At 40.2% G+C, this 15508-nt stretch overlaps 2 long non-coding RNA genes across 2 annotated transcripts in view; one reads left to right on the top strand and one right to left on the bottom strand.

Moving 5' to 3' along the window:
* Window positions 1-11485, top strand: part of LOC138850590 (uncharacterized) — a 67240-nt gene extending 55755 nt beyond the window's left edge. Inside the window, exon 2 of the long non-coding RNA XR_011390549.1 lies at window positions 11006-11485. This is a non-coding gene — a long non-coding RNA (uncharacterized lncRNA). The remainder of the gene's footprint in view (window positions 1-11005) is intronic.
* LOC103350110 (uncharacterized) lies at window positions 1324-15347 on the bottom strand. Its single transcript, XR_007923958.2, has 4 exons — window positions 15230-15347; window positions 10747-10822; window positions 5297-5417; window positions 1324-1741 (listed from the first exon to the last, which is right to left on the bottom strand). It is a non-coding gene; the product is annotated as an uncharacterized lncRNA (long non-coding RNA).
* Window positions 15348-15508: the final 161 nt, after the last annotated feature.

The raw sequence follows: 15508 nt of genomic DNA, 5'->3' as shown, positions 1-15508 counted from the left end.
GTGCAGTGACTGATCTTCCTGACAAAACGTCAGCATCTTAACAATGGCTATGAAAGCTTGATGACCCTTAACATCTTATGGAACAAAGAAGTCGGTAGAAAAAGGTGAAAATGTTGAAGGGGGAATATAAGAAACACAAAAGGAAGATGACAAGGTGACAAGTTAAACATAATCCACGGAATAAGAAACGTCAGAAGCCTCCTCCGCAGTACACCTACAAACACTTGCCCTTATATTAATACATAAAAGAGAGAGAGCCTCTCACTGTAACTCCTTGCCTTCCTGGGAGGAGGGGAATCAGGTGACTTGGCAGTGTGAGGGTCCTGGCGGGACAGATTTACAGAACAATGCATCCAACACGTTGTATCTTAATCAGTCTATGATTTGCTACTTCCAAATCCTGGTTGTTGGAGTCTTCGAACTCTTTCCAATTTCTTCTTTCATCACTGCACTTGAAATGTCTCAAAAGAGTTAATAGATTAAAGTAGACAAATTCACTGTTTAATCCACGTGTGTGCTGGGGAAGAATGGTAGGGGGATTTCCTTGACCTGAAAACTTCCAATTAAAGGCAACTTTCAAAGAGATAGAGAATAATCAGTCACTTATGATATGCATTCTGTAAGCATATGAGATACTATCCAAATTTTCAATTCACACTTATTTCTGATAATATCTGATATTTCTTTAATGCCTTTGACCTGGCTTCAGTGAAGCACATTGCACGCTCTGAATTACTTCACCTATTGCTTGGTCTTAAATTCCACCCTGCAGGGGAAAGCATTTTGTTGTAAGCAGTACTTTCTATCTAAAAGAGAATAGTGTTAGAGGGAATAAGACAATGGGATTCAAAACAATATAAATGAGTTATTCCTATCTTTAATCAGGAAATGCAATAGTTGAATAAGATTAAGAGGAAGGAAAACCCTTCAATGAAGCACAGAAAGGAAGAGATGAAGAGTTTGGAGTGAGCGGCAACACATATCTTCTCAGTGAATAGAATTTATATATAATAATTGATGTCACTTTCAAACACCAGGTGCAGATCTCCCAGTTTGTGGCACATTTTCATCACTGGCTATAAGAAGACCCTCTTTGATTTTAAAATTTTTTTTCCACTTTGTTTCCATTCCTCATTCCCATTTCACCTTCCCATGGGTAGCATGTGCAACACATTAAATGTGTGTTCTTTTGGTCCTCATTCTTGCAAAATGCATACTTTAGTATATATTTTATTTACATGAATGATATTCTATCTATTTTAATCTATTTTAAGTTTTTTTTTTTTTACTCAGGACCATGTTTTAAGATCCAGACATGCTGCTGTATACACATGCATCTAGTCCTGTTCCTGTAGCCACCATGCAGTGTGTGTTTTCTCTACACGCTCTCCCAGTGATGTGCACCCAGAGGACCCTAGTAACTTCACTCTGAATAATGCTGAAGTCAATAACATGCACATGATCCTTAAGGAGTTGTATGAGAATCTCTGACTCTATTTCCAAGAGCAGAATACATTTAAAGCATTTGGATTTTTTGCCCCCTTTTTTTATATGTAAGATTGATATTTTCATTATCACATTTTATAAGTGAAGAATTGAAAGGGTCAGACATTAAATGAGATGTCCACTATCACTGCATGAATAAAGAGAGGACCCCAGGAATGAACTTTTCTCTTCTGTCTACAGCATTCTTCTTTGTTCTTTTTACACCAGCATATGGCCTTCACAAACTTGTTCTATCCTGAAATCAGAAAGTTGGGATTAGATTTATTGCATTCCATTTCCTACAGCCTAATGCTGCTCTCTCCTTTGTGAATATGGTGAAATAGTGACTCACAGAGTGAAGCTAAACATGTGGGAGACACAAGTCACATGTTGACTGTTGTCAACTCCAATAGTTTCATTAAACTGTTTTCTGGTTAACTAGAAACAGTGCCTTGCTTTAAAATCAAGCAAATGCCTGCACTGTGCTGGCACAGCTCTTAAGGGAAATGTCCAAGATGACCAGTTTCTGAAGGTCCATCAAGGCAAGGGCAGTCAGCATTTAAAAAAAAAAATTATTTATTTATTTAAAAGTCAGAGTTACAGAGAGAGAGGGAAAGATCTCTCCTTTAGTACACTTCCCAAATGGTTGCAAAGGCCAGGGCTGAGACAGGCTGAAGCCAGGATGCAGGAGCTTCATCCAGGTCTCCCATGTGGGTAGCAGGGGCCCAAGCACTTGGGCCACCTTCTGCTGCTTTTCCCAGATGCATTACCAGGGAAGTGGAGCACCTGGACTCAAACTGGAGCATCCATATGGGATGCCAGCATTGCTGGAGGTAGCATTACCTGCTACTCCACAATGCAGGCCCAGGAATCAGCTTTTGATTGGCATCTCTTGTGTGTCAGACATCAGAAGGCCTGGCAAAAAGTGACCAGGGACTTGTGTAAGAGGAGACTTGTTTTACAACTGCTTGAAAAAAGAAAATGAAGAAAAGCCACCCTATGACAAATTCCTCAAAATATTTTGTAAATAATGATAACTAATCTGAGTGGTCAATCACATTTTGTAGTTCATGCAATCATTCTATATGCATTGCTTGGCTGTTTTTAATGTTATTCTGAACATTGTCCCTACATTTTTCTGATACTGTCATAAGGCAAACCCAGAAGCCATGCTGCAATACCCCTGTTATCAACATGAGATTCTCAGTCTTCAAGAAGTCCTAGTGCAGTCATTCCAGGCATTTTCAACAGACAGTTCTGTCTTTTACAAGGGTTTTGAACTTTGATGCTGAGTCAAAGAATCCCCTTACAAGGGAGAATGCATATGATTATTCACAATGGAAAGAGTGGACAGACTTTTTTTTTCTTGTTTTTATTCCCCAAACAATACAGTATAACAACAATGTCATTGCATTTGCATGGTATTAAGTGTTTTGAGTAATCTAGAGATGATCTAGAGAATAAAGGAAGGTGTGTCTAGGATATGTGTAAACACTACAGAATTTTATATAAGGGACTTGAGCATATTCAAATTTGGTCATCCGTTGAAGTGCTGGAACAAATCCCCTGCAGATAGTGAGGGACAACTGTACCAAGAAAATGAGTCAAATGATAGCCTAGATGTCATTTTCAGAGCCTGTAAAACAAGCATTAAGAAGCTGAGTTAACTGACAGACCAGATTAAAATTTTAGGAAGCAAATTCTCTTAGGTTCCCCCAATTGTCACGATATTTTTCAAAAGCCATCATAGCATATTAGTCTAATGAAAAAGCATTGAGCTTATTTCAGGCAGAGGCCTGGGTTCTAGATGCTCTCTCTGCTGCAAACAGCCTTTTGTGTTGTGAACTCCTCTGGGCTTTTGATGGACTAGACAAATGCCAAAGATGTTGTCCCGTTAAAAAATTATTAGACTGTTAACCCTAGAATAAAAAGCAATCTACAAGGGAGCCTTAGAATACCATGCTTCCAATTATGCTCATTTTCTAGTTTGGGGAGATAAAAACACAAATTACTCTTTCTTTGGATATTGACACTTCTTTCTAGACCTATTAATCTACTAACACACAGTGAAGCTCTGTTCTAAGAAGCAGGTTGAACACAGGAATGCCTTTCCCTTTGGTTGCATAGCCTAGGGAGAAATGCGGAGTCCTTTGGAAAGACTCTTCAGAGAACAGCGGTTTCACACTTTAGCAGTGTCAGATGCTCTCCAGTTTGCAGGGCACCAACCCCAGACTGATGGTTCAGCAGGTCTGAGACTTTGTGTTTCTGACAAGTTCCCGGGGTGATGTCACTGCAGCTGATCTGGCAGCCACAGCTGAAGAACCACTCTGACAGAAGAGTGTTTGCTCATCTTTGAGGCAGAGAGCTGAAAGTCTCCATATCCGCCTTGTCATGATCTTGGATTTCTGGCTTCAGAAGATTTTATTTTCTGCCAATAATCATCACAGAAAAGAGGAAAATACAGAAAATGGAGAATAGGCGAAACTCACATACAGTCCATCCCTGCATTTTTCCTCTCTTCCTCACCCAGAACTGTAGATGCTCCAATTCACATACTCAGCTCAAAGCACAAAAAAACTGCTGCTTTATTGAGTTCTGCATCGTGAGTTTTCAGCAGATTCCAATAGATACAGCTCACAGATCAGAGTGCAGAAATGGGTTTCTCCCAGAGTAGTTGGTATTGAGTATTTTCCTCTATACTGTGAAATGTGCTGCTCACTTTGCACATATTATTTCATATAATCCGTAGCACAACCTGATGAGATGAGTTTATCTTTATCTCCATTTAACATTCGGAGAAACCAAAAATCAGAAAGGCAAAGAAGGTTGCCTGAGGCTGTTCAAAAAAAAAAAAAAAAAAAAAAAAGATAAAGTGGTGGAGCTAGGATTTGCTATGTTAAGTTGCCTGAAAGCATATGATGCTGGATAATCACAAAACACCCTTTTTATTGTTTACATTCTGTATAGTGGGCCTATCCACAGGGATAGTGTGGGAATAAATAAGATAATAGACTTACCGAGTGTCCCGAGGAGGGATATGTCAGGCTATACAATAGTATTCTGCAATATTTTAGATGTTACTCTCTTTTTCTATAGCAATCAAATACTAATTCTGTAAATACTAATAAAATACTAATTCTGTAAATTTATTATCATCTATTTTATTCTGCATTTCTGCTCCTTCAAAAATTCTTGTTATGTCCTATGCATCCCTTTTTCCTGCTGACATTCAAGGAACTACTTAAATATTTGAATTGCAATGTGCAATCCATTAGAGAGATGTCCTGGTGTCACTGGAGATACATGGGAAGAGACCTACTTTAGGCCTTGGGCTCCAGGCTGGCCCTGCTGCTGCTCACTGTGAACCAGGGGTCACTGCTTTTTGCATTTTCATCTGATAGGTTTGAGCTTCATTACAGATGTTGAATTTTTCTCCACCACAGTTTAGGATGGATGATTTTCACATTCACAGACCCAGGTTTGGGTGAAACACATCAACACATTGCAAGGATGCAAGACAAATAATATTGCAGACATTTCTTTGAATTGTAACAACTGTAAGAATGCAGAGAATGCAGGTTATCACACTCACTGTCTATAGACATGAGCAGTTCACAGGAAGCTGGCTGTAATTCCACTTCTTCACTCTTAGTCAAGAAAGCACCTCAGAATGCAACTGAGACTGGTGACATGGTCATGAGCAGTCTCTGGAATCTGATCCAATTTATTTCTTAAATAAATCATCTACAAAAAGCAGTACATTATTATATATTCAGTACTATTAAGAGATTATTGGTGATGGCATTCTCACCTGACCACTGCTCCGGGGTTGAAAACCACAGGACTGTTTGGCTTCATATCACTTCTGGCACAAACATTTATGGTCTTACACGTTTATCCATTAGAACTTTGTGATAGTTGCTGTGAAGTCCCTGTTTTGAAAATGAGTTACACTGCATGATTACTACTAACCTTTGTTCAGTCTGTTGATCTGAAAACAAAAGTGCTGCAATAATTTCTTGACAAAACTTATTTCTCCTACAGAACTCATTTCTCTACAGAATCCTGAGAGCCACAGACTTTGGCAGGCTGTGAGGTGCCTGCTGGCTTGGTGAAGATTCTTTTTCATCTGAAGCCAACATAAACTGAATGTTGGATGGGCGACACAATATAGCCCATTGATGTATGGGTGCCTGAGTCCTTCAAATGGAGAAATTATTTAGGTTAAATGGCCTATTCTCATTTTTACATTCAGAGTTTCTCCTTACTTATTTCCCTTTGGGATTATTAAAAGCTTGTATGGGGAATTTTTAGAAAATATTTGTAATCTCCATAAGGACAACACAATATTTGTGCTACAATTTCCTTTTTAAACAGTTTGATCACTTAGTATTTATCCTATTTATCCTGGCGCAAAGGCTTCAAAAACAGGATATTCCCTTTAAGTCTTATTTTAGTTATAATGTAGCAAATTACAAGCAAGCTTTTACAATTTTCTGCGTGGAAGTCTTGGAATTTCCACAGCTTATGTTCCGAGCCAAAAAAAATATACAGGGATGGAGCATAGGGAATTTTTGAATTCACTTGGTTTCCTTCACAGATATACTTGCTTAACAAGGCAATGGATTTTAAGCATGATTTGGAAATAGAAAGTTAGTTTTCGTGAACTCAGAAGAAAAAAAATGGTGAACAAGTTTTATCTCTAATGATGTCACAGCCCAGGAAAAGGTGATGGCTGAGTTATCTATGAGGTTTCCCCAGGCAATCTCCGGTACAGGAAGACCAAACATGGTGCGGAATTGAACGAAACTGACACTGTTTTGAAAGTAGGCAGCGTGCTAGAGTGGAAAGTACACCCAAAGTAGAATCAAGAAGCTTAATTGCTAGTCCTGGTTTTCCTATTATCTAGCTGTGTGTCTTCCATAATTCAGTTAAACTCTCTGCTCCTTAGGTTATTCCTCCTTTTAGTGGAGATATTTTCTAGAATTGTTAGAAGACTCATATGCCATAAAATGTCTTAAATAATTTTAAAAGTATAAGACACACTTCGAGTGTGAAATATCTTTATAACATCTTTTTATAATTCAGTTAATCTTTGAATACACAATGCTTAGATAGTATGGCAAGATTAATTAGGGCATTTTTACTTGTCAATACATGGTGTTTTTATCACTAATATTTATTTACACTCTTATAAGTCTAACCCATTCATTGGAGCAAGTTCAATGAATATGAGAGTATTTCAAAAAAGCTTATGGGGAAGTGAAATTAAATAAAGTTTATTTTGGTGAAAATATTTTTAAATGCATGCATAGTTTTTGATAGTATATTTCCTAGGACTTTTTGAAGACTCCTCATATTAGTGACTCTGCTTTATTACATGAGAGAAGCATATTGAGTTCCTAGAATTCCTATTAGGATCACACTCCTCCACACTGCTCTCCTACCAAAGCTCAATGAGCTTTTGGAAAGGCCACTTTTCTACTATGAAGCTAGACCCCGAATATGGTGAAAGTTAGGTCTGATTCCAAGCCTTCCTCTGATAGCCCGTCTTCCCTTTCATAGCTCTTGGCAAATCTGAAAGTCTGGACTTGTTATTAATACATCTCTGTATATCCCTTATTCTGAGCCAATTCTGCATCTCCCAAGACTTTTGGTGTGCATTCTAGAATTTAAGGTCAGTCATCTTCAAAATTCCTGATGCTGTTTACCTTCTCTAAGCCTTCCCTTCATCATCTTATTCTAACAGAAGCCTTACTTGGTTTGATAACACTCCACTGAGCCCTGACAGATGGTAATCCCACATGCCTCAGAGCCTGCAGAAGACTCCTACTTCTCACTGCCACTTTCAGAACATTTCTGCTCTCCACCACTTTCCATTTCCTTTAACCTCCTTATACTTCTCGTGACCCTACTTATTCTTTAATGATTTGGACACCTGGTTCAGGCTCTTCTTCTCTACCATGCCTACCTTTATTCTTTGTAATGTGAATATCCTCATGGATCTGGTCTTGGAGCTCCTCAACATCCTTTCTTATAAGAATTGTTGCCTGTACCCAACCTTAGTCGTCACTTCCATGACCATTCTCTAAAACTTATCATCACCTGTAATATCCCTAACTCTGAAACCTTCATACTAAGATTCCTATTTCTGACCACCACCTCCATATTTTTCTCATTAATTCACTTTACTATACTCCCAACTAAACAGTTATTTTATTTGTCCCTACACATCATGTTCCAGACTCATCCCACACTCCCGTGTCTTCGCTTCCCACATTGTCTTCCCAACTTTGGTTAATCCAACATTACACTGAGCTGAACCTACTCTGCTGTACTTAAACTTGACTGGAACAAAACTAGCAAGTCTTTCGGTGTGTAAAGATATTTATTTCACACCATTGGTATCTATATTTCATGTCACTAACAATTCTCTCCTCCTTTTTAATAGACCGGGGAAGAGCAGCCTCTCAATGAAATTTGTTATTCTGTTCAAACATTTTATCCTTCCACCTGGGGTTGGCTTTCTTGCTGTTCTAACTTACCTTCCCTTTGCTAGTCCATTTGCTCTTCAAATGCCTTTGTTTAGTCCACTGTAATGCAAACACCATGGAAGCAAGGGTATTGTTTGCTTTTTCACCACTGTATTCCTAAACATCTAGCACTGTGGTTGGCACATAGGAGGTAATAAATAAATACTAATTTTGTCACCAACATTAGTGTAGAAAGAAGCGTCTTTGTCCAGGGGCTCCACGAGAGACATTGGAACATATAGAGTAAACTAAAGAGTCTAGAATCTATAGCCAACATCAGAAAGCCTGACTAAAGCATACAAAAGCAGTGAAGACAAGAAATAGGATCTTCATGAAATTTCTATAAAGATGTGCCTTGTGAGAAGACCTCTATTAGTTTTCCTGGGGTCATAATGTCAGGACCTGCAGATATTTGGCATCTATGGTTCTTTAGCTACTCATTATTAGCTCACAAATCATCGCGATAATAGAGAAGAACTTTAGAGTCTCTCTTGTGACCATCTGATTTGCAGATGACATTACTTGGACCCTAGAAGTGAAGATTCTTGCTTCAGATTACCCTTTTATTTATAGAATATAGATAAGAACCTAAATTTCCTTACTCTTACTCCTTCCTTTTCTCATGGTACCCTGCAAATATCAAAATGTCCCAAAGAGTTTAGCAGTGTGATGCTGTGTTACACTTCTTGACAGGCATCTAGGTTCCAAAAGGAAACCTTATTGAAAATTGGAATCTTAATTTAGCATATAAATTTTAAAAAAATCATGCTTTAAAGGCAGATTTCCAAAGGTACTATTTTTGGTGGGCTGGGTGTGGTGTTTATGCTAAAATGAAATGGCAGAAAAATATGTTAATTGGTTTTATATATTGGACTCTGATAACTGTACATTATATGGTCATTCCCAAATTACATGACTATTCGTAAATAGATATAACTCACTGTGTTCAGAGTGATTTTCTCTCATAATATTTGCTCCTTTTTTTCTTTTTTGTGTATTTACTTGCCCTTGTCTGTTGCAGCCTCATGAAATGTCCTCTCTAAGCCTCCTCTCACAAATGTAAACAGACGTTTTGCAATCATTTTAGAAGGGGAGATCTGAACATTTTCATCTCCCTAACTCCTCAGTGTTGCTTGTGTTACAAATGAGTAATGGACTTGGATTCATTTGGGACCAGGAAATACTGCGGGATGGGGTTCACTGGGCTGCCTGCCAGGAAAATCTCACTTGGGTTGACCAGAAGCAGCTACAAGAACATGGAGAGGAGTCATGTTTTGGGGCTCAGCGGCCCATTGATTTTTCTTCGGAGTTCCAACAAGGGGCAAAGGGAATTGCTTCTTTGGAGTGACAGTCTTAGGCCCCAAAGTGAATCTGGGGAAAGTATTTCCATACTGTCTGCTCATACCTTTCCTTCTCAGATGTGTGGCTGCAGTATTTAAAATACAAAAGTGTGGTGGTATGAAGCTTATAGAAATAGGCTTGAGAAATGGGTGCTGTCTTGGGTTCATTTGCAATATTCATAGTGTGGACTGGCATTGGATTTCATGGGCTTCTGGGTCTTTGAAATGACAACATGGATGCTTGGAGGGAAGGTGCATCCCTCCAACAGAAAACAAGGAAGTAGCGTGGCACAGTACACCAGGTAAACTGGGAGGGAGAGGAGTTGGCATTTAGACCTAGTTTCTGCTACTCACTCTCTGTGTCAGCTTGATCAAGTATCCAGCCTTCTTAGAGCTTGTTTCCTGATCTACACCATGAAGATAAAATATGCACTTTGCCTCTTCTCATGGGATTGCTATGAAGCTCCTAAGAGATAATCTTAAAGCATTTTGAACAACTCTATAGGTAGTTATGCATATGGGAAATGTTATTAGTAAGTGAAATGTTATTAGTGAGTGAAAGGAACATAGTGTGTTATTGCCCTATGAATTTCAAATGATGTCATAAGAACTTGGGGCAGACAGAGCATCAGATCAGGCCATGTGTAAAACTGATCAAGACAGCCCGGGGCTGTGGTATAAAGGGCTAAGCCTCAGCCTGCAGCGCCAGAATCCCGTATGTGCTCTGGTTTGTGTTGTGGCTCCTCTTCCACTCCAGCTCTCTGCTATGGCCTGGGAAGCAGAAGTTGGCCCACATGGGAGACCAGGAAGAAGCTCCTGGCTTCAGATCGACTCAGCTCCAGCCTCAGCTCCAGCCGTCGCAGTCATTTGGAGAGTGAACCAGCAGATGGAACACCTCTTTTTCTGTCTCTCCCTCTCTATATAAACGTACCTCTCAAATAAATACATGAAATCTTAATAAAAAAAAAAAAACTGAACTAGACTTCTCTGCCCAAAAAGATGAACCCTGTAGAGAAAGTAAAGCTCATGCTGGAAACAATATGTAATAGAACAATGTAAAGGCAAAATGCTTTCAAAGAATGCCAGAAATGGGGAACAGCAGAGAGGGTGGAAGTTCACCTCAAATAGTAGAATTGGAATGCAGAAATTAAATACGTGGGATAGTCAAAACCAAAATGATTACATTTTGAATTCTGTTAAATAAATTTGCATATAGGAAAAGAAAAATATGTTTTATATTGGCAGTCTACTGTAATAATTCAGCACTATATTAAAATTAATAAATCATATAAGTGTGTGCTATAGAATTTTTTACTCAATAATAAGTAATCTTTGTTTTCAAAATTCCGGGAAATCATAATAAATTCATGGTAAAATAAGATTCTTACCAGACAATGATCCTTCCTGTGGTTTGCATTCCAGAAAGTCTCAAGTTTACGTCCGCTTGATAACGCATTTTATTTCCTGATTATAGACAGATAAGTAAATGACTCCTCTTCTGAGTCACAAGTTGAACTGTGTGAAAGTTCTTTACTGAATCCTTATTCTAATATAGAAACTGTGTCCCTGTCATTGTTTATACCCTCCCAGGGCTAGCAGAGTGTTTATGTCATAGTTTCTCAATAAACATTAAAATTAAATTTCCAGGTCTGGCGCTGTGGCACAGCAGGTTCAAGCCCCAGTCTGCAATGCCAGCATCCCATGTGGGCACCGGTTCGAGTCCCGGCTGCTCCATTTCCGACCCAGCTCTCTGCTATGCCCTGGAAAAGCAATGGAAGATGGGCCAAGTCTTTTGGACCCTGCACCCATGTAGGAGACCTGGAAGAAGCTCCTGGCTCCTGGCTTCGGATCAGCTCAGCTCTGGCCATTGCAGCCAACTGGGGTGTGAACCACCAGATGGAAGACCTCTCTCTCTCTCTCTGGCTCTACTTCTCTCTGTAACTCTGTCTTTCAAATAAATTAAATAATTATTTTTAAAAAATTAAATTTCCCATATGTTCAATGAGATTCGAGTAGACGTTACCATCTACAGTGTCTTGAAAAGCTGTTTTAAAAGGGCTAAACTATTTTCAAATAACTGTCTTTCAAATAAATAAAATACAATACATCTTTAAAAAAAAAAAGAAAGGTGTTTTCCTTTTTTTCTGCCCCATTCTGATAGGTCCTTCAACAAGGAATTACCCCACTTCCCACCTGGGTAAGGACTGCTGCTGGAACGAGTCACAGTTATCACTAAAAATGTCGCTTCCCCCAGTGTGAGGCCCCTCAGGAAAAAAGCCAAGAAGCTTCGCTCCAGAGAGCCCCACAACAAACTGACTACCTAGATGTCCTGAAAGAGTTGGGGTTGCCACGAATTCACTAATTGCTAAGCAGGCTGAGGACAGCATGCCTGATGCATCTCAGGGCCTACAGGGACATCAGAAGATGCTTGCAGTTAAAAAAATACATGATTTCTTTATTTGAGAGGCAAAAGAGGCCGAGAGGGAGAGTGATAGAAAAAGGATGCTTATAATGTGTATGCGGGTACTGAGGGGATTGGTGAAGTCAGTGTAGCACTGACCGTAATAACAGAATCTTAGCATCAGAGGGCACCTTAGAAAACATCCAGTTGGATATATTGCATGAAGCAAAAACTTCAGATCTACCACATTGCTCACAGGTGTCACCCATGCTTTGCAGAATTCATGATGATCCATAGTATTGTTGAAAAGATTTGATAGCTAAAAAGACTTTTAAAAATTTTTATTTATTTATTTATTTATTTGAAAGGCAGGGTTGCAGAGAGAGAGAGAGAGAGAGAGAGAGAGAGATCTTACATTCGCTGTTTCACTCCCCAAATACCCTCAATGGCCAGGGCTGGGCCTGGCTGAAGTTAGGAACCGAGAGTTTCATCCAGCTCTCCCACATGGGTTTAGGGGCCCAGTCACTTGGGCCATCTTCTGCTGCTTTCCCAGGTACATTAGCAGGGAGTTGGATAGGAAGTAGAGCAGCCAAGACTCCAAATGCCATCCATATTATCACAGATGGCAGTATAACCCACTACACCAAAACGGCAACGCCTGGAAAGTCCTTTTTCACAGTGAAGTTAATAATGTTGTATCATATTACTACATACCATTTATATAGCACTTTGCTGTATTTAAAGAGATTTCACATAAAATCATGTAACTCACTTGGCTCTACTATCTACATTAGCATTTGTAAACCTATTTCAAGAGACCACATGTACTCACACAACATTTCTTTTTTTTTTTTTTTTTTTTTTTTGGACAGGTAGAGTGGACAGTGAGAGAGAGAGAGAGACAGAGAGAAAGGTCTTCCTTTGCTGTTGGTTCACCCTCCAATGGCCGCTGCGGCCAGCGCACCACGCTGATCTGAAGGCAGGAGCCAGGTGCTTCTCCTGGTCTCCCATGGGGTGCAGGGCCCAAGCACTTGGGCCATCCTCCACTGCACTCCCGGGCCACAGCAGAGAGCTGGCCTGGAAGAGGGGCAACCGGGACAGAATCCGGCACCCCGACTGGGACTAGAACCTGGTGTGCCGGCGCCGCAAGGCGGAGGATTAGCCTAGTGAGCCACGGCGTGGGCCACACACAACATTTCATAATGCCTAGGTGGAAAACTGGACTTGAACTCAGGACATCTGGGCTCTGAGGCAAGCTCTCTTTCCCACTGTTATCATTTCTTCAGTCAACAATGGTTTACTTTCTGTCTACTGGTACTGTGTTAAGTGCTGAAGCTCTAGCAGTGACTAGGACAGACACATTTTTGGAACACCTAGAACTAATAATCTATTAACTGTCAATTGGTGGGTCTTACTTTTAGCCCTCTGTTTAGCGCAGAGGAACAAGTAAATTCCTTCCTCTGTACGTTAGCTGTTCAGTTATCACATTGCTTTGGTTCTCTTCTCCAAGGAAACCACACTCTAGTTCTTCAGTAGCTTCTCTTAGGTAGGGATTTTGGAACCATCTATCTTCTTCATCCCTTCTCCCTGGACACTACCACTTTGTCAATCTCTGTTAGGGAATGGACAACCTGAAACAGACATGCATGCTCCCAATATAAGGCCTGATGAATGTGTTAGGCTCAGAGGCCGGGGCCTCAGGTGATTACAAAGTTGAATTACTATGAGCTTATCACAGCTATTGCGTTTTCTCATGGAAATACTGGCTCATGTTCACAATATGCTTAACAAAAACCACCAGATTATCTTTCTATGGATTATGACCAAGTCAAATCTCCCCCACATTATACTCAAGCTGACATTTTACATTTAAATGCTGGACTTCAATGCATTCCTATCAAATTTCACTTCATCATTTGGACCATTATTATATCCTTTGGGATATTCCATATCTTGATTCTGTTATCTATAAGGTTAGCTAGGAGCAGGCATTGTGGCACAGCAAATTAAGCCACTGCTGCCATGCCAGCATCCCATTTTAGAGCACCAGTTTGAGTCGTTGGCTCCTCTGCTTCCAATCCAGCTTCTTGCTAATGCACCTGGGAAGGCGGTAGATGGTGGTCCAAGTACTTGCATCTTTGACCTGGTTGGAGTTCCTGCTCCTGGCTTTAGACTTGCCCAGCCCTGGCTGTTGCAGCCATTTGAAGAGTGAACCAACAGACCGAATCTCTCTCTCCCTCTCACTCGTCTTTATCCTCTCTCTCTCCTCCATCACTCAGCTTTTCAAATAAATAAACAAGCAAATACATCTTTAGCAAAGGTTAGCTAGCTTTTCTAGTCTTACACTGTGAATAAACTGATAATCATGTGCTCTATATTACTGATAAAAATGTTAAATTGAACAAAATCAAAGGTAAAATTCAGTAATACTTCATGCAGTTTAGTCTCAGTGTGTTAACCTTACTTTACAATCCTATTCACTCGTTCCAGTTTTAATAAATGCTTCAAACTAGGCTAGATGATGAGATTAAAAGATAAAGCTGGGCCAGCGCCATGGCTCACTTGGTTAATCCTCCGCCTGTGGCACCAGGATCCCATATGGACACCGGGTTCTAGTCCCGGTTGCTCCTCTTCCAGCCCAGCTCTCTGCTGTGGCCTGGGAAGGCAGTGGAGGATGGCCCAAGTGCTTGGGCCCCAGAACCTGCATGGGAGACCAGGAGGAAGCACCTGGCTCCTGGCTTTGGATCGGCGCAGCGCCGGCTGTAGCAGCCATTTGGGGGTGAACCAATGGAGGGAAGACCTTTCTCTCTGTCTCTCTCTTTCACTGTCTACAACTCTATCTGTCAAATAAAAAATAAAAAAAGATAAAGCCATGTGAATTAGCATACTAGGAAGGAGAGACATGAGTGATTGTAGTACAGCAGGTGCTTCACTGCAATGCACTAGTGATAGTGAGGCCACAGAAGGGGGTGCAGTCAACTCCTTCTGAGAGGAGCAGGGAGGCATGCAGGGAGGTCAGACAGCATGCAGCTGTAAGGGTGTAAAGAGGAGCTGGATCAAATACTTGCTGAGATACTATGAGTTAAATCAATAGATCAGCCATTTCTCCAATGTTCCAATAATGGAGTCACATCAAAACTCAGAACTGAAATAATTATCCTGACTTGGTTATAACAGTTTTTCTTTGGATTCTGTTGGTCATCCTTCTTTCCACCTCAGAGCAATGTGCTGAAATTCTACAATCCCGTTTTCATCTATTCTTAAAGATGAATTTACATGGTGCCGATGATCATTTTCCATGACATGAACACTGTCTGCTTGTTGAGCAGCCATTTTCACCTGAATCTACTTCTCTGATCCCTAGATATTTGGCAGGTTAAGTTACTAGGTGGAAAAAGTGGATTTATAAGATAATGCACATTTTCCTTGAACTTTTTGAAACCCTTTGCGTCACCACAGCCCTCAAATACCTTCTTTCATTTTTTCTCCCCTTCTCCCTTTGTGGGAGCCACATAGTTATCCAAGAGGAGGTCTCAGACTTCTCTTCAGCCACGTAGTGACTATCGTAGATTCTAAACCTCAGTCACGGCCTTTGTCACATAGTACAGGACTGCTTCTTGTTTCTGAGTGTTCTAGAATTTAGCATTTTTACATATTAGTTTGATAATTTTGGGGAGTTTCTTGTCCAAAGTTATGTCTGTTGGCTCTTTTTATGTTCACTAAGTAGAAAACGGCACATTAGATATTGT

This window comes from Oryctolagus cuniculus, chromosome 7 (assembly GCF_964237555.1).
Source record: "Oryctolagus cuniculus chromosome 7, mOryCun1.1, whole genome shotgun sequence".
NCBI classification, from domain to species: Eukaryota; Metazoa; Chordata; class Mammalia; order Lagomorpha; family Leporidae; genus Oryctolagus; species Oryctolagus cuniculus.
Note: the sequence above shows the minus strand (reverse complement) of the source record. Positions and strands in the feature narration are given on the sequence as shown.